At 42.8% G+C, this 23,474-nt stretch overlaps 1 protein-coding gene across 2 annotated transcripts in view; it reads right to left on the reverse strand.

Moving 5' to 3' along the window:
* hivep3b (HIVEP zinc finger 3b) overlaps positions 1–23,474 on the reverse strand; it is a 134,052-nt gene that overhangs the window by 44,091 nt on the left and 66,487 nt on the right. Inside the window, exon 1 of one of the 2 annotated variants that reach the window (XM_088327333.1) lies at positions 9,119–9,138. The exons of the other annotated variant lie outside the window; for it this stretch is intronic. The gene's annotated coding sequence lies outside the window, so the exon portion shown is untranslated. Of the gene's footprint in view, positions 1–9,118; positions 9,139–23,474 lie in introns of those variants that run through there. 2 annotated transcript variants of the gene reach the window in all.

Genomic DNA, 23,474 nt, shown 5'->3' on the forward strand with positions numbered 1-23,474 from the left:
ATAGAAGGTTTGTATTCTTGCCTGAATTCTTTTGTTGCAATCAAATGCCTGCAGATGAGTGGAGCATGGACGTCTTAGCTGGAAAAAAAGTGAGAAAATAGCTTTAGGCCTAACCTGGTACCTTTACAAATGTAATCACAATCTGAAAAACTCAAAATTGTATTGTACATGTTTTTCTAAGGGTAGGTCTAAAGCATTTCCAAAGGTGGCCATTTAGAGACGACCAGTATACAGCTATAAAACCTTTGAAGATCTATATTTTACTTTTCTATTTATACATATTAGACATTTTGAAAGAGTTGTAAATGTTTGACTTCTCTTTCCAGAAGTCATCAATGATTGTTCACACTTAGTGTAATAATGGTGCATAAAAATAAATCACGCGTGGCACGTTTATTTTAAGGACTCACTTGAATATACAGTGCGTATCATTTCTTTCAGGATTTCATTGGCTGACCAATGTTTCAATCACCATTTGAATCGGTTAATATTGGATAAAGATATTCGGAGCTCAACAGTTTTATCAATACAGGCCCTTATAGGCTAATGCGGGCATGGGCCGTGAAAAGAGGCCTGCTCTTGGTTGAGAGTGGTGTTCATCAAAAGGTCAGGGGCTAACAGGGATATTGGAAATACATTTCAGAGTTGTTTTTTTTTTTTTATAAACAGGAATTATGTGGTGAAACAGACAGATTGCAACAAGGAACATCCAATGATGCAGAAATACTTGTATAGGGATTTTGCTTTATCTGCCGGCATTTTTGCGGGGTTTGGAGTAAATATTTTACACGCTTGGATTCACTGGAGGGTCCTGGATGTAACGACTCCATGTTTGCAAAAAATGATCTCTGAGCTGACTACCAGGTGACTTATTGATGAACTTTATAGATTTCAGGTATCTTTTCAGACTGATCGTGGAGTTTCTGTGATGAGTACATTTTGAAGGTCAACATGTCTTGAGTCCCAAAAGTTTAAGCTTTCCAATGACGTAGTCTCTCCAGCGTCTCCTGGGCCTCCTGCCGGTGAGCCATTCCCGGAACATGTCTTGAAGAAGGCGTCCAGGAGGCATCCTTATAAGATACCTGAGCCACCTCAGCTAACTCCTCTCAACCCAGAGAGTCCCTTCCGGATGACTGAGATTCTCTAGGGCAGGGGTCGGGAACCTATGGCTCGCGAGCCAGATATGGCTCTTTTGATGATAACATATGGCTCGCAAATCTGGCTCGCAGATTTGGGTTTAAAAAAATTATCGTTTACTTAAATGCATCCATCGATTTTCTATTGATCATGTCTTGTGCAGAGTTGCAGTTGCACGAGCGATTGTCTATTTTAATTGGATGATAATACCCGATGTTGGCCGTTACTGGGGGGCACAGGTACACGCCCCCTTTTGCGTCCATTGGCACTTGGCCGTTGGTCATTAGCTCAAAGCTAACTCTTCGACGGAGAAGATGGCGAAACGAAAAAAAGATGATGAATATCGTACATTTCAGGACGAACAGCCCGAAGAATTTGCCTTTGTGAAGAGGTATGCCTAATTTGCTATGACAAAATTGCATCGATGAAACAGTCGAATGTTAAGCGGCACTTCGACACACGCCATGCCCCTTTGCACGGTCTGCTTTTGCAGAGCAATGTGCGCTGGTTGTCAAGAGGAAAGGTGCTCAGCCGTTTTACGGCTTGCCTCAACGAAATACGGATTTTTCTTGAAACGAAAGGCAACGAGCATCCTGAGGTAGCGAAAACTGAGTGGCTCCTCAAGTTTCATTATCTCGTCGATATTACCGAACATCTAAACCAGCTCAACGTTAAAGTGCAAGGCGTTGGAAATACAGTGTTATTCCTTCAACACGTTGTGTTTGCTTTTGAAAACAAGCTGGAGCTCTTGATCAAGGATTTTGAAACAGGTCGCTTACTACATTTCGAAAAACAGAGTTTACAGAGGCATACACAACAAGTGAGCCCACTCAAAACATCTCCACCAGCTAGCTGGCTTCACATCCGGTCTCCTCCAGTCGTTCAAAGCGCACTTTGGAGAATTTCGTGAGCACTGTGGTCTTATTAAGTTCACCACCCATCCAAACGAGTGTTCACTGAACACAGCCGACCTGAGTTGCATTCCTGATGTCTCCCTGGTAGATTTTGAAGCAGAAGTGGCTGACCTGAAGGCCTCAGAGATGAGGATGAGCAAGTTCAAATCACTGAATGAAGAATTGGAAAGAATTGCACGACAGAAAGCGGAGTTGGCGAGCAAGCACATGAGGACAGAACTGGACAAACTTCAATCCAAAGACGAGCTGATTCTCAAAGCTTGGAACACGCTTCCAGTCACATACCACACACTGAGGCGTGTGAGTATTGGTGTATTGACAATGTTTGGATCGACGTATTCATGTGAGCAGTCATTTTCACATCTCAAAAACATCAAGTCCAACCTACGATCACATTTAACGGATGAAGGCGTCAATGCCTGCATGAAGCTTTAACTCACCAAGTACCAACCAGACTACAAAACCATCAGCAAATCCATGCAGCACCAGAAGACGCATTAATGGTGAGTATTATAACATCATTATTTAAAATAATAAATTAAGACGCTTGTTATGCTCACATTTAATTGAATTCAGTCTTAAAATATATTATATGGCTCTCACTGAAACACATTTCCAAAAATTGTGCTTTTATGGCTCTCTGAGTCAAAAAGGTTCCCGACCCCTGCTCTAGGGGAAAGCCAAGCCACCCTGTGAAGAAAACTAATTTCTGCCGCTTGTGTCCCAGATTTTGTTCTTTCGGTGACTGTCGACATCATGCGGTACACGTAGATGTTTATCAACAGTCCGACAATCCACCGGTGAGCCGTAGGAACATTAAGGGGTTAAGTGACAGCTAGTAGGGTATGAATACAAGCAGTCCCGTTTGGAGGATGTAAGGATGCAGTGTTCCTGAAGCATTCAACCTAAGGTGCATTTCCATACCTAGAAATACACGTACAGAGAAACTCCTAAAGACTGACGCAGATGTCAGACACAAGCGTGAAAACTCTTGCTCGGGATGACACTAAAGTCAAAGGGTCTCGGCGGAAGCCAGCTAAGGAAACACAACATACCTGAGCTCTCAGTCATTCCCTATGCGCCCATTTCCAGATCACAGTAGCATACAAAAAAGGATTTCCCTGAGGCGGTTGATCAGAGAGGATGTTTGACTTTTCAACACTGGTCACCTTGTTAGTTTTAGTGAAAATCCCCAACACAGATAAAAGAAAAATACTACTTTGGTCATGTTTTAAAAGGTCAACCCAAGGATTGATACCTCGTTTTGATCAGATACGAGCACTCGCATAAAAATGTAGATACGTTTCTTCCTAAATTGACCTTCCTCTTAAAAGTATAGATAATTTAAATGACAGTTCCACATTTTCCAATATATCATTTTCCTTAAAATAACATGAAACTAATGACAATGGTCTATTCAATTATTTAAATTGGAGGATTTCCCTAAGGCGTTGATCATAGAGGACTGACATGTAGACTTGATAGATTTTCGTAAAAATCTAAAACACAGAAAAAAAAATGCTACTAATGTTGTGAAAGTTCAAATTAAGGATGTCCGATACCACGTTTAGTTCCTATTGATAACAGTTTGTGGATTAGCATTCAAATGTCAATAGGATTCTCCTTTCCTTGAAACAGACATAATTTCAAAGACAGATCCGCATAACCCAATTTATCATTTTCCTTAGAATAACGAGAAGTTATGAAAAAAATTCTATTCAATTAAGCAAATATGAGTTACTCATGACAATAAGAGGTATGGATACAACTACCTTGAAATATGCTCTGATATTGATACAGAGTATCATTACCTGCTCATTGCTGGTTAAAATACCAGGATTTTTTTGTAGTGAGTGAAAATGACTCAATGTTTACCGGCATTAATGATATTTTAATGTCAACCCTCGCCAAAAGGATGATTTATTTGTCTCTGCAGAAACGGAATTCCATCTGGTGAAAAAAAAACAGAACAAACTCTCAATGAGGCTCTTTAACTCCACCCGGGGGAGTAAAAGCCCACATTAAAGCCCACATTTGCATATTACCTTATTTTTATTACAGTGTGTATTTTCTGTAGCACTATTTAAATACTCTATATCAACACGTTATATTCAGGGATCAGAATGGAGATTTTCATTTTCAGCTGAAATAGCCAGGGTCCAGGGGCCGCAGGCCCCGGCCAGGTCCAGGGCGGAGCATTTATCTTGTGAAAATTGCACTAGAATGAATTAAATCCAACAAAACAGAAACCATGTATTTTTTTCAGTTTTAAGATGTTTAAAACAATTGGGGGATTACAATGTTACAACCATCACCATTGTTGTTGTGTTTTGATGATGAAGATGGACCTTGTATTTAGCTACTAATCAACAATATATATGAAAATATATACATTAATAACCATTCATCATTAATTTGAAAATAGAATGCACAAACTGAACATGCTTAAAGAAAATACATGTCATAAATGTTGTTTATCCTGTTCTAAATATTGTATAAACACAAAAGATAAAATCATTTCATAAATAAATAGATTTATAAATACCTCAGATTGGGAATTTCTGTCACACAGGGGAACCAGTGGTTGACTGCTGCTAGTATTTGAAGTGGAAGGATTTGGAACGGCCAATAATGTTGAACCGGTGGTGTTACTGGTAGTTTCACTTCCGATTTTAAATGCGGATCCGAGTGCATAATTTGATCCCCGGCAAGCTATTTTTGCTTTGTGCTTGTTCATTTTAGCATGATCGATGAGTGCCACACAACCTCGCGTACCATAATTGATCAGATCGACACAGTATAGACACTTTGCTTTCCCTGGAACATCACACTTTGCGATGAACTGGCTCAAAGTTTCTGTAACTTCCTCGATCTTTGCGCCGATTTTAACGTTTACTGTGACAATCTTCTCCAGCCATGACCACTTAAATTTATTCTCGATTCCTTTATCAATCTCGGAGACAAAAGCCTCGTCTTCTTTTCTTAGAATTTTCATATTTACTTTTTCAAACACTCATTTCACCGTTTGAAAAGACCGGAAGGAGCGCCATGTTTGAGAAAGCCAATGCTCTGAACAAAAGCTCCGCTGATTGGTTATCAGCGAACCTATCGACCAATGGTAGGAGTCGATCTATTTGTTAGCTAAACCACGTTGTGTGTTATAGATCTCATGCGCTGCGCTTCTTTTTGCTGATTTTTCTCGCGATCTCTAACTGCTAACTTTGGGTGATGAAACAGTCACGTATCATACCTCACCCCCCCAAAATATTTTCTCATCGAATTTAGACGATTTACGGGAATGACCTTTGGGGTTCAAAAACAGCGGAAATCCGCGGAACCGCGGAAAATTCTGATCCCTGTATATTGGATATTTTTGTATTCTATATCTTTTATTTTATTATTTTATTTTTCAACACAAGGATACTGCTGGAAGTGTGAATTTCCCTACAGGGATGAATAAAGTATCTATCTATCTATCTATCTATCTATCTATCTAACACTACCCAAGACAACCCTACTAAATAGTGGTAGTTTTCTATGCTTATTTAGAGCATTTTTTCCCAAATATTTTTCACACAAATAAAGATGTATATGTATGAAGAACACTTGAGATATACGTAATAGGCATGATAAAAACTCAACGTTTGAGTAATTAACCTGGTATAGCCGTAGGAAAAAAGGGTTTTAAAGGTCTGTGATAATATTTGTCACGCAACAATTCTAAATAGTGGTAGTTTCCCATGATAGCTTGGTATGTTTTTTTTACCAACAGTTTCTCACACAGATAAAAGAAACTAAAGTATGAAGAACACAGTTGGTATTTGTAATTGGTATTGATGAAAACTCCAGTTTTGAGTAATTATCCTGGTATCTGTGTCTATAAGAAGGTTTTGAAGACCGGTGATAATATTTGTCACGCTTGTTTCTTTTTTTTAAAATGAAAGTGGAATAGCTGTGCGGTGTAGCTGATGAGATGATGAGGTGGAATAAGAAAGCTTGATGCGGTTGAGAAAATAGTTGGATCCACTTTTTACCACGGAAGAGGAAGTCGCCTATCTCTTCCAAAAGTAAATTAAACTTAACTTTATTTATCTTTATAGTCAAGTCAGGTTTATTTTTTAAGGAGTCTCAAAGGGCTTCACAGACCACAGCATGTCATCGCCTAATGTGTAGCTTTGTTTTTCAGTACCATGCTTTATCATTTAGCCTGCTTTGCAACGTTACAGTGCATATTATTTTATTAAATGTTTATTTTTTTAGTTTAAAACAATACAGTTGAGTAACTTTTGACATTTTCCTGGTAATCTCTGAAGCAACAACAACACTATTTGGACAAAGAGAGCAGAAATTAGAATATTTTTTTTCTGCAATTGCCAATTTTAGTCTCGAACCTACTCTGCCTATCACTGGTCAAAGCAAAAACATTAAAAAGAAACAGCACAAAAAAATACGAATGCCCTCTGTGAAAAATTACATGAAATCAAAAAATGTAACATGTGCATTAAAATTTACGGTTGCTCATTCAGTCAATATATCACCCCTCTGCGAGGTTTCACAAAATTGGACCAAGTAGTGTTTTTCTGTAATCTAACACGGTTGTTGGCAACCTTTTCTGTACCACGGACCAGATTAATGTCTGACAATATTTATGCGAGCCACTCGTAACTTTATTAATGACAACAATAACAACAATAAAAATGACATTCAAAATAAGCCTAAATCCTCTGTGTCATTACGAGACCACTATGTATCTGGATGACTTGGGAAAAGGCAATAGATTTTATCTTAACATCACACCATTTTTACTCACAGTACCAGGCTGTCTTGCCTTTTTGGTCTTAAAGGTGCACTTGATCCGTCAATTATTGTGATTTATTGTGTTTTGGCTGAAGTTGGCATGTTGTAAAATTGTTATCATGGAGCATTATGGGAACGATCCATCCATCCATTATTTACCGCCTATCCGAGGTCAGGTCGTGGGGACAGCAGTCTAAGCAGGAAAGTCGAGACCTCCCTATTCCCAGCCACTGCGTCCAGCTTGTCTGGCAGGATCTTGAGACATTCCCAGACCAGCCTAGAAACGTAGTGTCTCCAGCAGGTGAGACATGCCCAGAACATCTCTTTGGGAAGGGTTCCAGGAGGCATCCTTATCGGACGCTTGACCACCTCAGCTGCAGCTCCTCTTAACACTGAGTCCTTCCTGGATGACTGAGCTTCCAAATCTATCTCTAGGGAAGAGCCCTGCCACCAGTGTTCCCTCTAAGCTGCGCGCGTGCGCAATTGCGCACTGCTCGCACATTCTCGGCGCACAAGAAAATCTAGCCAGCGCACAAAAATGAGGGCTCAAAATTACTTATTAGGATGCGACTTAAGTCAAAGTTACAGTGCATGAAGGTAAAAATACACGGGTTCCCCTGACGTTGTGTCCTAAATGCGGTATTTTGAAGTTGAGTCGAAGTAGAACGAAGTTGAGTAAAGTTAGTAGAGTATGTCGAGAACCGGCTTCTTCAGCTCAGCTCACTAAAAAGGGTCCTAAACGGCTCTTCAGCTTGTTTTTGCTTCTTTAATCCCAACATGACCAAATATGAAGTAAAATTATGCACAAAATGACTTAAAGGAAGGGGGGAATAGAACAAAAAAGAAAAAAATACCATAATGAAAAAGTAGTGAAAAGCTGAGAAAAAAAGAAACAAGAGGAAGAGAAAAAAGAAGGAAAGATTTAGAAAAAAGCCAGAAAAAAAGAAAAGCAAGAAATGTAGGAAAAAAGTAAATAGAGAACAAAAAGAAAAAAGTAACAGCTAGGAAAAAATAAACACAATAAGATTTTTTTTTTAAAGGAATTTAAAAAAAAAAGTAGAAAAAAACAGAAAAAAGAATAAAAAGTTTGTGGTGCATTCAAATAATTTCCAATTATATCAAGTGAATCTTGTTGCCAACATTGTACTTCCACTAAAAATGTGATTAAGTACAGATCTGTATCTCACAACCGACTAAACAAGCCCCCAAAAATGTTAATATAATGCGACAAAATATATCAGGAAATAAAAAGAAATGGATATCTTGTGAAAGAATTGTAAGAACAAACGACGTATGTAGGCCGTACAACCTTTGCAATAGTACATGAGTCAATTCATTTAAAAGAGAAAAATAATTATGCATTGCCGGAAACTCGGCAAAATGTAACTTGATGTCAAGTTTTGGACATGTTTGATAATTACTTATCTTGCCACACTAGGGATTATGGTGGCTCACTGTTGTTTCAAGCGCTGCTCACCGACTTTGTGTGAACGCTCAGACCCGTGGAAAATTAGAGGGAACATTGCCTGCCACCCTGCGAAAGAAACTCATTTTAGCCGCTTGTATCCAAGACCTTGTTCTTCCGGTCATGACCCACAGTTCGTGACCGTAGGTGAGAGTAGGAACGTAGATTGACCAGAAAATGGAGATGGTCCCTTTCGGCTATGAAAATGAGTTCAGCCAAAACAACATTGTACAACAATTGATCAATTGTGCGTCTTAGGGATAAAAAAACGTGAGACAACGTGGTACCCTGAGTAAAAAATAGTGTGATGATTAGATAAAAACAAATACCTTCTGTTATGTCATTGACAGCACGCTCACTGCCACAGTCCGGGTTCGATGCCCGTTGCATCCAAAAGTGGTCGCCAATATTTGTTGAGTGATCAACCGTTGCTCAAATATGGTTACCGACGTAAAACCCCGGCAACTTTAAGATTGGTTTTAGGTAGAAATAAATAAATTATGCGTGCATACGTGGATAAATATGGTAAAAGCACAAAACGCGGGAAACTTTTTTTTCTTTCTGTGCGGCCCGATACCGAACAACCCATGGCCCAGTAGCGGTCCGAGACCTGGTGGTTGCCGACCACAGATCTAAAACACACAATTTCCTTAGCTGAGATTTGACTTATCTGACAAGTAGTGACGACACACAAAAACGACTGACACCGCTCCAAAAGGAAGAGGAAGATCGATTTCCACAAGACCAAATAAACAAAGGGAAGTGGAGAGGGTCTCTGAGACGGACAGACATAAGTTGAGATTACCTGACAGAGCAGTCTGGTCTTCCCCCTCAGAGACGCCTCACAAGCTCTGTGCGACAAGCGAGGAGAGCCGGAGAGTCAAAGCGGATATGACTGCTTGAGTGGGTGTGTTGCCGAGAGAGGCGGAGAGGGTGGGGGTGAGGTAAAAACACAGTGATGGAGAAGGGGACACACACACACACACACCAAATGAATGTTTCCACTGTACTGTATAAACGTTGGGAAGGGGGGGCAAAGACACAGTAGGAAATGGAGAGGAATTGATATTCTTAAGAGTCAGAATCCTCCTCATCGTCATTATCGCTTCCAAACACATTTTGGAGGCGGCGCACCAGGAAAGTGAAACAAAAAGCACACGTAACCACAAAGAGGGGATGTCTGTCCTTGTTTCTTTAACTTCCGCAAACATTCAGAGGTTACCAAACGTAGCATTTCTCTGTTGTACAGTACTTTTGAACCAAACGTTATCCCATGGAATTCATTTTTTCCGGGATGTTGAAAAATTTCCGGACATTGCTGTAAGTCAGATTTTGTATTGTGTGCACCTTTTTCCGAGTACAAGACATTACTGTAGTGCTTCTTTCCGCCGCTACCGGCATGTGGCGCTGTGAAAGGTCACCCAGCATCCACCCCAAAGAAGAAATCCGCTTTCTCTTCCTAGCTCGTGTGTAAACATTCTATACTGTATCTCCAGCGCACTAATAACTTTGACATTTGTATTGTTTAATATCTCGTGCATCCATTTAATATGGTTGGTGTAAAGTGTAAAGAAGAGGCAAGTTGCTTCATTTGAAATGAAAGAGGAATAAGAAACTGTGATGCGGTTGAGAAAAAGGTTGGATTGCTTTTTCTTTCATCCAATCTCCACCACAGAGGAGGACCTCTTGAAGCCCATATTCCAAAAGTAAGTTAAACACAACTTTACTTATCTTTATTTTTTGTCTTTTATGTTGCCTATTTTGCATTACTGCATATTGCACTATACGATCCCAAAACTGCAAGTAAACACCCAATGTAAATATCTCTACATGCCAACACTTTCTTGAGTAAATATTGTGTAAATTATCTTTTTATCTATTTTAATTTTTTTTTTATCCTTACATTCAAATGTGCAACCGGAGTGCCACGTCCAATTTCGTTGTCATAATATGCTCACCCGTTTTGTAACAATGATAATAAAGGTATATTCTATTCTATTCTAGTCTTTATAGAGCATATTATTTTATGAAATGTTTATTTTTTTGTACAAAACAAAATAGGTTACTTAGATAGATAGATAGATAGATAGATACTTTATTCACTTTTTTTTCCACAATTGCTGAATTTTAACGTAATATTTCCTCCATTTTATTTATTGAATTCTTTCAGGCAATTACATTTGTTGTGTACACATGCAAATACACATTTTATTAAAAGCTTTGAATAAGATTATCTATCTATCTACCCTGGTCATATCCCTCAAGAGGGGTGACCGACAGCAAGACAAACACATACAAAAACAAAGAAAATAAAAAAGGGGAAAAGTAGCAAAAAACACTAACAAATTTTTTTGGACCATAATCAACCCAAATGCCCAAACAGCCAAAGTTAAGCACCTCGGCAGCCAAGTCGGTCATGCTTTCGTCCCTCCAGATGAAACGGGACACGAGAAAGCGGCCGTGTCACTCGGTTCAGGGTGATACAACACTCCTCTGTTCAACAGACAATATAGGTGACTCCATCACCCGTAACATAAAGCTTAGCACCCCAGCCACGGTTATGTGTATTTCTGGGGCCAGAGCACCCGACATTGAGGCTAATTTGAGGGAGCTGACGAGCAAACCTAGACACCAGGACAGGGCTAGCTACACCGATATAGTCATTCACGTCGGCTCCAATGATACTAGAATGAGACAATCTGAGATTACAAAGAAAAATATTGCTAGGACCTGTAATCTCGCCAGAAAGATGAGTCGGCATCGAGTAATTGTCTCTGGCCCCTTGCCTGCGAGAGGCAATGATGAGAGGTTTAGCAGACTAGTCTCGCTTAACCGATGGCTGGCAAGTTTTTGCAATCAGAAGGGATTTAGGTTTGTGGATAACTGGCCTGCTTTCTGGGGCCGACCTGACCTGCTGAGGAGAGACGGCCTTCACCCTAACCGGGAAGGTGCTCTCACTCTTTCTAAAAATATAGATTACTGTTTAAGCCTTCCATGACAGGATACACTAGTGCAGGCCAGGTCACAGGTGATTAGTGAACCTGTTACCATGGGTGTGGAGTCTGTAACGCTAGAGCTAACTAGCGCTATGCTAGATTCATGCAATTCACATAGTTTTTGTAGTTTAGAGTGTTCTACTGACTGCACCATACACCCTGATTTATACTATTCTATAGCATCTTCTTCTGTGCCTCTTACCTCTGTTTCTCCCTTGTTAGGTGAGGAGGGAGAAGAAATAACATTATTTTCTACCAATAGTCATCCTGCTACTCCACCGGTCAACAATATTCCTGTGGTGTGGAATTCGGGCCGCATCTGCCGTCATGCAAGGCACAAGACCCGGGACCGGCAGTCGAATCCTGTGGTGGTTACCACTAAGGTGCAAAACTCGCGAAGGGTTTCAGCTCAGTCCACAGTGCTGAAGCTTGGCCTTCTTAATATTAGATCACTAGCCTCCAAAGCTTTACTTGTTAATGACCTTATTAATGAACACAATCTTAACCTTATTGGCCTTTGTGAGACCTGGTTGAAGCCAAATGAGTTTGTAGTGTTAAATGAGGCTTCTCCCCCTAACTTTGTGAGTGCGCACTTGGCACGACCATGCAAAAAAGGTGGAGGTGTTGCTCTTATATCGGAAAATAGGTTGAAATTTACTTCTAATACCCCTACTAGTTTTAAAACGTTTGAAGCACTTGTTATGAGGTCCTTAATGTCAACACCAATTTATGTAGTTGTTGTGTATCGCCCACCTGGACCATACTCAAATTTTTTGGAAGAATTCTCTGATTTGTTAACAGACTTAGTTACGTATGCGGATAATGTTGTAATTATTGGTGATTTTAATGTTCACATAAACTCCCCATCAAATTCACTTGCAATTGCATTTAAGTCACTGATGGATACATTTGGTTTCAATCAAATAGTTGATGTGCCAACTCATAAAGATGGGAACACTCTAGATCTTGTCCTGACCCGTGGCGTAGTAGCCTCAAATGTTACAGTGTTACCGTATCCTAATGCCATCTCTGATCACTATTTTGTTAAATGTGAGGTGCTGTTTAATGTTTACTGTGATAAGGAAAATATAGGCTTTAGCAGTCGCAATATCCGCCCTAAAACGGTGTTAGCCTTAAAAGAATTATTACCTACGGTAACTGCAGCCTTCCCTTCGTACACTGGGTCTGTTGACTCACTTACAAACAACTTCAATACTGCTTTGGTAAATGTTCTTGATTCTGTGGCGCCCCTAAAGTATAAATTCCGACCCAAGAAGAATACACCTTGGTTTACTGAAGAAACTAGGTTACTCAAACAAAGTTGCAGAAAAATTGAACGAAAATGGCGCACTACTAAGCTGGAGGTTTTTCGACTGGCCTGGTGTGACAGTTTGCTGAAATATAAAGTAGCTCTTGCCTCAGCTAAAGCTTCGTATTTCTCTAAGATTATTGTTGAACATAAGAATAATCCAAAATTTTTATTTGACACAGTGGCGAAACTTACCAGACAACAACTTAACCCAAATGGTTGCACTCATTCTGCTAATGACATTATGGAATTTTTTAATAAAAAGATTCAACTAATCAGGAATGAAATTTTAAAAGAACGCTCTGTTTCCTCCTCCTATATCAAAGATGTGGAGGTGCTAGGTATGGACTGTGTCAGCGGTTGTTTAGAAACATTCTCCAGTTTCAATGAATTGTCCCTTGATAATCTAACACAGATGGTCAGTAGGGCCAAACAAACTACGTGCCTGCTTGATCCGTTTCCAGCTTCACTGGTGAAGGATCTGTTTGAGATCTTAGGACCATCAGTTTTAAATATTATTAATATATCGCTATCCTCGGGTATTGTTCCTGTAGCCTTCAAGTCTGCCGTCATTAAACCCACGCTTAAGCGACCTAACCTTGACCCAGAAAGCCTAGGTAATTATAGGCCAGTGTCAAATCTGCCATTTCTTGCGAAATTACTTGAAAAGGTCGTTGCACAGCAGCTAAATGACTTCATGTCAGAAAATAACCTTTTTGAAACTGTCCAGTCAGCATTTAGAGCAAATCATTCTACTGAGACAGCCCTTGCAAAAGTAACCAATGATCTCCTTTTAACAATAGATTCTGGTGCCTCATCAATGTTACTGCTGCTGGATCTCAGCGCTGCTTTTGATACGGTCGACCACAACATATTATTGATTCGTCTAGAACGCATTGGTATCTCAGGAACTGTACTCTCGTGGTTTAGGTCCTACCTGTCAGACAGGATGCAATGTGTTAACTATGGCAATATGACCTCTAAACAATCTAATGTCCCTTGTGGTGTTCCTCAAGGCTCTGTACTTGGCCCCCTTCTTTTTAGTATTTATATGATCCCGCTTGGTGACATTATCCGCAAGTATAATATTAGTTTCCATTGCTATGCAGATGACACTCAACTGTATGTGCCACTGGAAAAAACTGGACATTTAAGTTTTAGAAATCTGGAGGATTGCCTTACTGAGATTCAAAGATGGATGTCAAATAATTTTTTACGCCTTAACCCAGAAAAAACTGAAATGTTGATTATTGGTCCAGCTCACTGTCGTCATTTGTTTTCAAACATTACCCTGAACCTAGACAAATGTAATATCACCCATAGTGACTCGGTCAAAAATCTAGGTGTTATATTTGATCCTAATCTGTCGTTTCAGTTACATGTGAAAAATATTACTAGAATAGCTTTCTACCACCTCCGTAATATTGCGAAGATTCGTTCAATGCTGTCCCAATCAGATGCAGAGATTTTAATTCATGCGTTTATTACTTCTCGGCTTGATTACTGTAATGTATTGCTTTCTGGTCTCCCGATGTCTAGCATTAAAAGTTTGCAGCTGGTTCAGAATGCGGCAGCTAGACTTTTGACTAAGACTAAAAAGTTTGAGCATATTACACCTGTATTGGCCAACTTGCACTGGCTCCCAGTCCACTTAAGATGTGACTTTAAGGTTCTCTTATTAACATATAAATGTTTGCATGGGCTTGCACCCTCTTATCTCTCTGATTTGATTTCCCCCTATGTTCCTGCACGGAGTCTGCGCTCGGAAAATGCCGGTCTACTTGTGATTCCGAGAGCCAAGAAGTCTGCGGGCTCGAGAGCGTTCTCCATCCGGGCCCCGGTGTTGTGGAATTCCCTGCCTCTGGAGATTAGATCTGCAACCTCAACGGAAGTTTTTAAATTGAGGCTTAAGACACACTTCTATTCCAAAGCATATGATTGATGCCCACCTCGTATTCTGTTTTGTCCTGTCTTTTTCTGAGGCCTGCCTGGCTGATACGAAGGAGAAGGATGATTTGGGATGGGTCAGCGGACCGGGGTCTGACCTGCAGCATGTCAACCCCTGCATTTACCAGCTGGCGTCGTCGTTGATGTCATGCTCTTTCCGGACATTTTCAACATCTTACCTAGTGTTTACTATTCTGTGTACAGTAATGCTAATTGTAATTCACCCTGTTCAATCCTGGAAGGGGGATTACCACATGTGAGGTCCTTTCTCAAGGTTTCTCTTTTCTCCTCACACTGAGGTTTTTGAGTTTTTCCTTGCCCGCATGCTGGTTTGCTAGTTTAAGATCAGGTAATTGTGTAATTTTGTAACTGTAATCCTGTGCAGTCCTTTGAGACATTTTTGTGATTAAGGGCTATATAAATAAATTTGACTTGACTTGACTTAACAGCAGGGCCGGACAGCTTTCACTGGTTTACCCCTGCCGCATCATACAGGTGCCCTGCCCATCCCATAGAATGCTTCCTAACATCCAACTATTCTTTTACAACACCTCTCTACTCATTCCTATCACCAACGAGAATAAGATGATAGCTGTATTATATTATAAAGTTATAGCTGTACAGTGGAACCTCGGTTTTCGAACGCCTCTCAGTTCGGACAAATCGGTGTTCGACCCAAAATTTCGAGAATTTCATGCTTCGCTGTTCGGTCAAAAAATCGGAGTTCGAACGCCGGTAAGTTAGGGTGCGATGCTGAGCGGCGTACGGGTGTTTTAGCCCCTAATTATGCCTCCGAAGAAGGTCGGTGCAAGCAGGACAGGTGAAAAAAGACAAGTTGTTCGTACAACTATTGCCTTTAAGAAAGACATAATAGCTAAATATGAAAGAGGCGTACGAATTTCCAATCTTGCTAGTGTATACAGCATGGCTAAGTCTACTATCAGTACGATAGTAAATAATAAGGAGGCTGTGAAATCGAGTGATGCGGCTAAGGAAGTTAGCGCTATAAGCGAGCAACTGCCGCAAGTTTTGGAAGAGGTTGAAAAACTTTTGATGATTTTTCTCTCCCCACCGTCCACCACAAAGGTAAGAAATCCTATTCATTATCCTTTCTTTTATTTTTACACCTTCATGTTAGCGTAATCTTTTGTACGGAAGATTACAATAACGCGAACGTACGATTAGCCTGGGTTAGCTTTGTTTACGTAAAACATTCAGGGTGTTGGAACGGAGCTCCCGTTCCAATGAAGCGCTAGCCACTTTTTGTGGAGACCCGGGTGCTAAATGACGTGTAAACGACCTGATTTTTTTATTTTTACACGTTCATGTTAGCGTAATCTTTTGTACGGAAGATTACGATAACGCGAACGTACGATTAGCCTGGGTTAGCTTTGTTTACGTAAAACATTCAGGGTGTTGGAACGGAGCTCCCTTTCTAATGAAGCGCTAGCCACTTTTTGTGGAGACCCGGGTGCTAAATGACGTGTAAACGACCTGATTTTTTTATTTTTACACGTTCATGTTAGCGTAATCTTTCGTACGGAAGATTCCGCTAACGCGGACGTACGATTAGCCTGGGTTAGCTTCATGTTTACGTTCATGGTAAACATTCAGGGTGTTGGAACGGATTACAACGATTTTACATTACTTTTAATGGGAAAAACGATTTCGGTGATTGAACAAATCGGTTTTCGAACAGGGTTCTAGAACGGATTATGGTCGAGAACAGAGGTTCCACTGTATTATATTTGACAGCAGAAACAGCTCAAATGGAAAATCCAGATACCCAGCCTTGTGAAAAACACGCACACACAGTGCTCGTTTTTGTACTATAAGCAACAGTGCCACTGTATTTTGATGAGTGTTTCCCCACAATTCCCCACAATATGTCAAGTATGATGGCTGGGATGGGCTCCAGCCCCCCGCGACCCTAATAAGGAAAAGCGGTACAGCTAATGAGATGAGATGAGATGTCAAGTATGGAAGGATCAAGGTAGAGTACAAAGTACGGAGGGTATCCTTATCAAAGAATAGCTCTACCTTGTTCAAAACGGCAAGGCTTTATTCTAAATATTATCAATACTGTACAATCAGTATGTAGTGTATTACTGCGTCTCCAGATGCAGAGTGAGGCATGCAATTCTCCTGCCTCTTGGCAGAGGTCACCCTAGTTATACCAAGGATTATGATCTGGCGCACACCTCATCCCCAAAGAATAGAGCGAGTATTAGCAAGCTAACAGCAACTCATGCCATCCATGTATATTTGTCTCGTTGAATGGACTTTAAAAAAAAATGGAGGATGACCTATCTATTGATGCTTTTATTCAAAAGGAGCAGTGCATACAATTCTCTTTTAATTTAAGATAGGACATTAAAATACATATTTTCAAGTTTACAAATTGCTTTCTTGCTATGCCTATCAAAAAATGAATGAAATGTAGGTTCATTTATTTGTAAATCTGACTGCCTCACCAGACAGAAACCTCACATTACTGTAGCTCTCACATGCTGATGTCACGCTATTTACATGTCCCGCAAATGTCTAATCAGGGTTTCCCGTTCCGACTGCTGGACCTGCGGCAACTATGTAGGGCCTCTTTTTGCTATCTTCTCACGATAAAGGTCGTCAGAGGAAAAAACAGGAATAAAAACTTTGCATGAGCGATGAACCCTGTGCCTACATATGTCATGTACATCTATCTTCCAGTTCCTGCCGGATCGGCGCATCCGTAAATGAATTCTAGAGTGTCATTCATTCAAGCGAGCCCCCGCATTACGCAGCAGCGAGGCCGGGCAGAACGACTCCCGAAAACGAGAGAAAGCGAGAGGGGAGACAGAAAGGGAGAGAGAAACGCCGGCGAAGCAAGCAAGAATCGAGAATGAGCGCCTCTCCTGCTGTTCCGTAGAGCGTCGCCTCACTTGTAGAGTACAGGAAGTGTGAGTCACAGGTTTGAAAATAAACACGCTTAGTGGGGCGACGAGTCTCCACATAGAACGGGGGCTGACCAGAAAGGAGGTGGTAGGGAACTCAGAGGTGAACTACACAGGTGAACAAAACATGGTGGGCGGGTAGGACGGCGGGATGAGTCACAAGGTGATGCTTATAGGTATTCCCGAATTCTTAAACATGCAAAATGAGAGGAAATACAGTGGAACCTCGGTTCTCGACCATAATCCGTTCCAGAACCCTGTTCGAGAACCGATTTGTTCAATCACCGAAACCGATTTTCCCATTAAAAATAATGTAAATCGTTTCAATCCGTTCCAACACCCTGAATGTTTACCATGAATGTTTAACGTAAACATAAAGCTAACCCAGGCTAATCGTACGTTCGCGTTAGCTAACATGAACGTGTAAAAATAAAAAATCAGGTCGTTTACAAGTCATTTAGCACCACAAGTGGCTAGCGCTTCATTGGCAAGGGGGCTCCGTTCCAACACCCTGAATTTTGGGCTCAGTTCCAACACCCTGAATGTTTACTTTACCCAAGTGCTCACGTGATAACAGTTGGTCACGAGGGGTGGGGGCGATCTACACGATCTCCACCCGTACGCCGCTCAGCATCGCACTCTAGCGTACGCACTCACGCATTACCGGCGTTCGAACTTGACCGAACAGCGAAGCAAGAATTTCTCGAAATTTTTGGTCGAACACACAGGGACAGACAATTTACTCCCTCATTTACACCTAGGGACAATTTGGACCGGCCAATTAAGCTGACATGCATGATTTTGGAATGTGGGAGGAAACCAGAGTGCCCAGAGGAAACCCACGCAAGCACGGGGGAGAACATGCAAACTTCACACAGGAGGTTCGATCTCATGACCTCAGAACTGTGCCGCACACGCGCTAACCACTGCGCCGTTTTCTGAGATAATGCATTCTCAAGACAGCATGTCTTGTCTTTGAGATCCTGAGCTGTGACGTCATTGGAGAAACACCAGCACCCTTGCAAACCAGTCCCCATATTGTTTTACTACAAATGGCAAGCAGCCAAAAAGGGGCCAACTGGCAAAAATACACACAGACACCGACCAATCAGAAGCCAACCGGGACTGATCAACAAAAGGCCTTGGCGAAAAAATGCGAGGCTGGCCGACCCAAGAACACACAGTGGACAGCTAGGCTAACCAGAAACCAACACAGGGCTACGGTGATAATCGCAAAGCTGTCCGGTAATAAACCAAGGGACAGGGCAAAATCGGTACTGAAGCCAGGCTAGCCAGCCAAACAACACACTGTGTGCAGCCAACGAGCGCCAACCGAGAGCCCAAAAAATAAGAAGCCCCCAGCAGCGCTGACGCTAATGGGTAGCTTGCTGCACAATATTATACCAACATGCGACGGCAAACAAGTAACACATGCTGTAACACTGGCAGGGGAACTTACCCTATGCAGGTCAAAAGCACGCAACTCCCAAAAACTGTCACAAAGTAAATCTACCCCCCATCGACAGTCCAAAATTCTACAAGCAGTATACAATCGCTGTTCATTACACTGGTCTGCCGTTTCGGAGCTGCCTAACATGTTCTGTTAATGGTATTCACCATTTTGAAAGTGTTGTGTTCCTTCAATGACTTCACAGCTCCAGAGGAAACAAGCCAGATCACACAAAGTTTCTCAAGTCCTCCGCGGAATATTTTGCAACATATTTGCATGCTTGCTTGGGGTTGTCCATCGATACGATGATGACCATCTTCTTTTAATTGTGAGTCTGCTGATGTTTGAAGAGTCCGATCCTGGATCCACAGATGCGGTTACAGACAGAGCATGTGAAGGGGGTGCTGGGGGGAGCAGGGGTGGCCTGGCGAGCATGTCTCTTTGCACGCTTTGCTGCACGGTGTTGCATGCGCTGTTCCTCCATGTAATCCACTCCATGTGAGCAGTGGGAGCGCCAGAGGTCTCGGCAGGAAGCAAGTTCCTCCAGTGAGGAGGGGTTTATCCGACATCTCTTCAGGATGTTCTTCATTTGGTCTTTGAACCGCTTCTTCTGCCCACCAGCACTGCGTTGGCCTAGATGTAACTGACCATAGAGGATACGGCGTGGCAGTCTGTGGCTGGGCATTCGAACAACATGCCCCAGCCACCTAAGTTGGCGTTGGGCCATAATGGATTCCACGCTGCAGCTGCCTGCCCTCTCCAACACCTCTGTGTGCGGCACTCTGTCCCTCCATGTGATGCCAAGGATCTTCTGAAGACATCTTACATGGAAGGTCTCGAGGCTCTTCAGATGGCGGCTGTAGATAGTCCATGCCTCACATCCATACAGTAATGTCGTGATACATACAGCTCTGTAGACCAGCATTTTGGTGTGGAGTCTAAGGTTGTTGTTTTGAAAGACCCTTATCCTTAGTCGACCGAAAGATGCTGATGCTTGCTTGAGGCGGCTCTGGATCTCATCATCCAATGAGCAGGTGTTAGACACTATGCTCCCCAGATATTTAAAGATGGGCACCATGAGCAGGTGTTGCCCTGCTGCTGTGAGGGTTATTGGGTTTGGTAAGAGGTCAGCACTGGACTGACAGAGTACCTCTGTCTTCTGGGTGTTGATCGTCAGTCCCATTCTGGTGTATGCAGTTACAGCTGCCGAGAGAATGTTTTGCAGAGCCTCCGGTGTATGGGCAACCAGGGCACAGTCATCAGCATACTGTAGCTCAATGATGGTCTCTGAAGTCAGTTTGGTAGTTGCCTGTAGCCTCCTGATGTTAAACAGGTTACCATCAGCCCTGAAGTTGATGGTAACTCCAGCCTGCTCCTCCATCCTTCTACGTAGCAGTGTTGTAACACAGACGAGGAAGATGTTGAAGAGAACTGGAGCCAGCACACAGCCTTGCCTCACTCCAGTTTCGACGCCAAAGGGCTCTGAGCTGTGTCTTCCAACTACCACTCTGGCCGTCATCCCTGAATGGAACTGTGCAAGAATGGTGAGAAACTTGGGTGGACACCCAAATCTCTTCAGGACTTGCCACAGTAGGTCCCCGTTCACTGTGTCAAATGCCTTTGAAAGATCGACAAAGGCGATGAACAAGTCCTTGTGCTGCTCCCGGCATTTCTCTTGGAGCTGACGTGTCACAAAGATCATGTCGACTGTTCCCCTGTCCTTTCGAAAACCACACTGTGACTCTGGGATGACGCGTTCCGATATTTTGGAGATGAGTCTGCGGAGCATGACCTTGGCAAGGACCTTTCCAGCAGTGGCCAACAAAGAGATACCCCTACTGTTGGAGCAGATGGATTTATCTCCTTTATTCTTAAAGATGGTCACAATGTTCGCATCTTTCCACAGTTGCGGGACACACTCTCGTCTCCACACCTCTGAAATATATTGAAACAGTGTCCGTGTACAGAGGTAGCCTCCTACCTTGAGAAGTTCAGCTGGGATGTTGTCAGGTCCAGGGGATTTATTGTTTTTCAGGGTTTTGACTGCATGCAGGATTTCATTGAAAGTTGGCGGGAGGTCGAGGTCTGGCAATGTAGGATGTTCAGGGAGCTCTGAAAGGACAGTTGGGTCCACTGGGGTGGGCTGGTTGAGCAGGGTGTTGAAATGCTCAGCCCACCGCTCCACTATCATAGCCTGATCCTTGATTAGAGATGTTCCATCAGCAGATCTAACAGGTGCCAGTGAGCAGTGTCTGGGGCCATAGATGGTTTTTACTGCATCATAGAAACTGTGCATATCGCTTCTATCAGCGTGAGACTGGATTTCATTGGCTTTTGAGATCCACCACTCATTTTGCAGTTTTCTGAGAGTTCTCTGGGCCTCGGAACGAAGGGCTTGCCATAGCTTTTTATGGAATTGAGATTGTGGGTTGTTCAGGGTGGCTCTGTGTGCCTTGTGCATTCTGTCCAGGAGGGTTGAGATCTCTCCGGCATTCTGGTCAAACCAGTCCTGGTGTTTTTTAGTTTTAAAACCAACGGTTTGGGCTGCAGTGTCAAAGAGGGTGGTAGATATATAGGTCCACTTCTCATCCATCCCAGCCTCTGACATGACCAGCTGCTCAATGTTTGCCAGCCTCTCAGCTAGAGAGCAACGGAAGTTGTCAAGGGTGTCGCTACTGGAGAGTTTGGCACAGTTGAGTGTCTTCCTCTTTGAACCACCATGACGTGCTAGGGGCCGGACATGCATTCTGACCTTTGTCAGAATCATGCGGTGGTCGGTCCAACAGTCTGCCCCACGCATAGCTCTTGTAATGAGCACGTCCTTCAGGTCAGCCCTCCTCACGATCGCGTAGTCAATCAGATGCCAGTGTTTGGACCTGGGATGCATCCAGGATGCCTTATATTTATTCTTTTGTTGGAAGATGGTGTTTGTGATGGTAAGGTTATGTTCCGCGCACAGACTAAGAAGTCTCATGCCATTGGAATTAACTTTTCCAATGCCATGGGCACCAATCACACCATCCCAGTTTTGCAAGTTCTTTCCGACTCTTGCATTGAAATCACCAAGCAGCATGATTTTGTCATTCCTCGGGATGTGACTGAGTATGTCATCGAGTGCCTGGTAGAAGCGATCCTTCTCTTCATCATTCGATGGCAGTGTTGGTGCATAGGCACTAACTAATGTGACATGTCTGCATTTTGCAAGTGGGATGCGAAGAGTCATTAGTCTTTCACTGACACCCACTGGTGACTCTGTGAGCTTCAGCAGTAGAGTGTTCTTAATTGCAAAACCAACTCCGTGAAGATGGTGTCCGCCCATGGGGTATCCCTTCCAAAAGAATGTATAACCCTCCCCCTCTTCATTGAGTGAGCCTTCCTCAAGGAGTCTGGTCTCGCTGAGCGCTGCCACATCCACATTATATCGCTTCAGCTCGTTGGCAATGAGTGCTGTTCTGCGCTGTGGTCTGTCCAGACTGGTATCCAGGAGTGTCCTTATGTTCCATGCTGCAATTCTAAATGCTATTGTTTTTCGACCGCATAGTGGAATGTCCCGACAGGCGCGGTTTCCTGTCCGGGTAACTGTGCTGAGTGGGCAATTTTTAGGCCACCTTTTCTAGGCCTTTCCCCAATTGGGGTGAGCAGTGCGGCCACTAAATAGTGCTGCTCAGACGCACAGGGGTCTGCCGGAAACAGCTGCCACTCAATCCCAGCTGCTAACGACCCTTGCCCTGTGCCGCTGACGTGCAGAGGTCCAGCTAAGAGCTTCCAGCTCATTCAAACCTGCTCCCGTCACTGGTTACTCCATCGCCGCCAGACTTTTGTGGTCGGGGACTCAGGTAAAAGAAGATACCTGCGCAATGATGGTTTTTAAAGTGGCGTAAGGGGTGCGCTTTCCCCAACGCCACTATCTTGATTGTAGAGAAGATGGATCCAGTGGCAAGGGAGACCCTAGACGACCGGCATCTTCCCACAACTGCAGGCGGCTGCCGGAATCCAGGTCTGTGGGAAACCGCCTCAAAGCGTGCCGCCACCAGCTTTTGGGATCACTCTTAGTCTGGACTCTACCCTTCGACCTGTTCGGCTTGGGTAACCCTGCCAGGAGTACGAGACTCCCGCCGACATAGCTCTAGGGGTCATTGAGACGCACAAAGTGCCCCACCACGATAAGGTGGTGATCCGTCGGGGCACATATTTGCATAATTGTGGGGAGGAGTACTACACATTCTGGCTTAATTGAAAATATATATACAGTGGAACCTCGGTTTTCGAACGCCTCTCAGTTCGAACAAATCGGAGTCCGACCAAAAGTTTCGAGAAATTCTTGCTTCGCTGTTCGGTCAAAAAATCGGCGTTCCAACGCCGGTAATGCGTGAGTGTGTACGCTAGGGTGCGATGCTGAGCGGGGTACGGGTGTAGATCGCTCTTTTCGTGACCAACTGTTATCGCGTGCGGACGTGCTTTGTTTGTTTCGCTTTTAATATAGGTGTACGAAGTGTTTTAGCCCTTTTTTTAAATTTTACACGTTC

This window comes from Urocampus carinirostris, chromosome 2 (assembly GCF_059441175.1).
Source record: "Urocampus carinirostris isolate Australia breed hairy pipefish chromosome 2, RoL_Ucar_1.0, whole genome shotgun sequence".
In the NCBI taxonomy this organism is placed as follows: Eukaryota; Metazoa; Chordata; class Actinopteri; order Syngnathiformes; family Syngnathidae; genus Urocampus; species Urocampus carinirostris.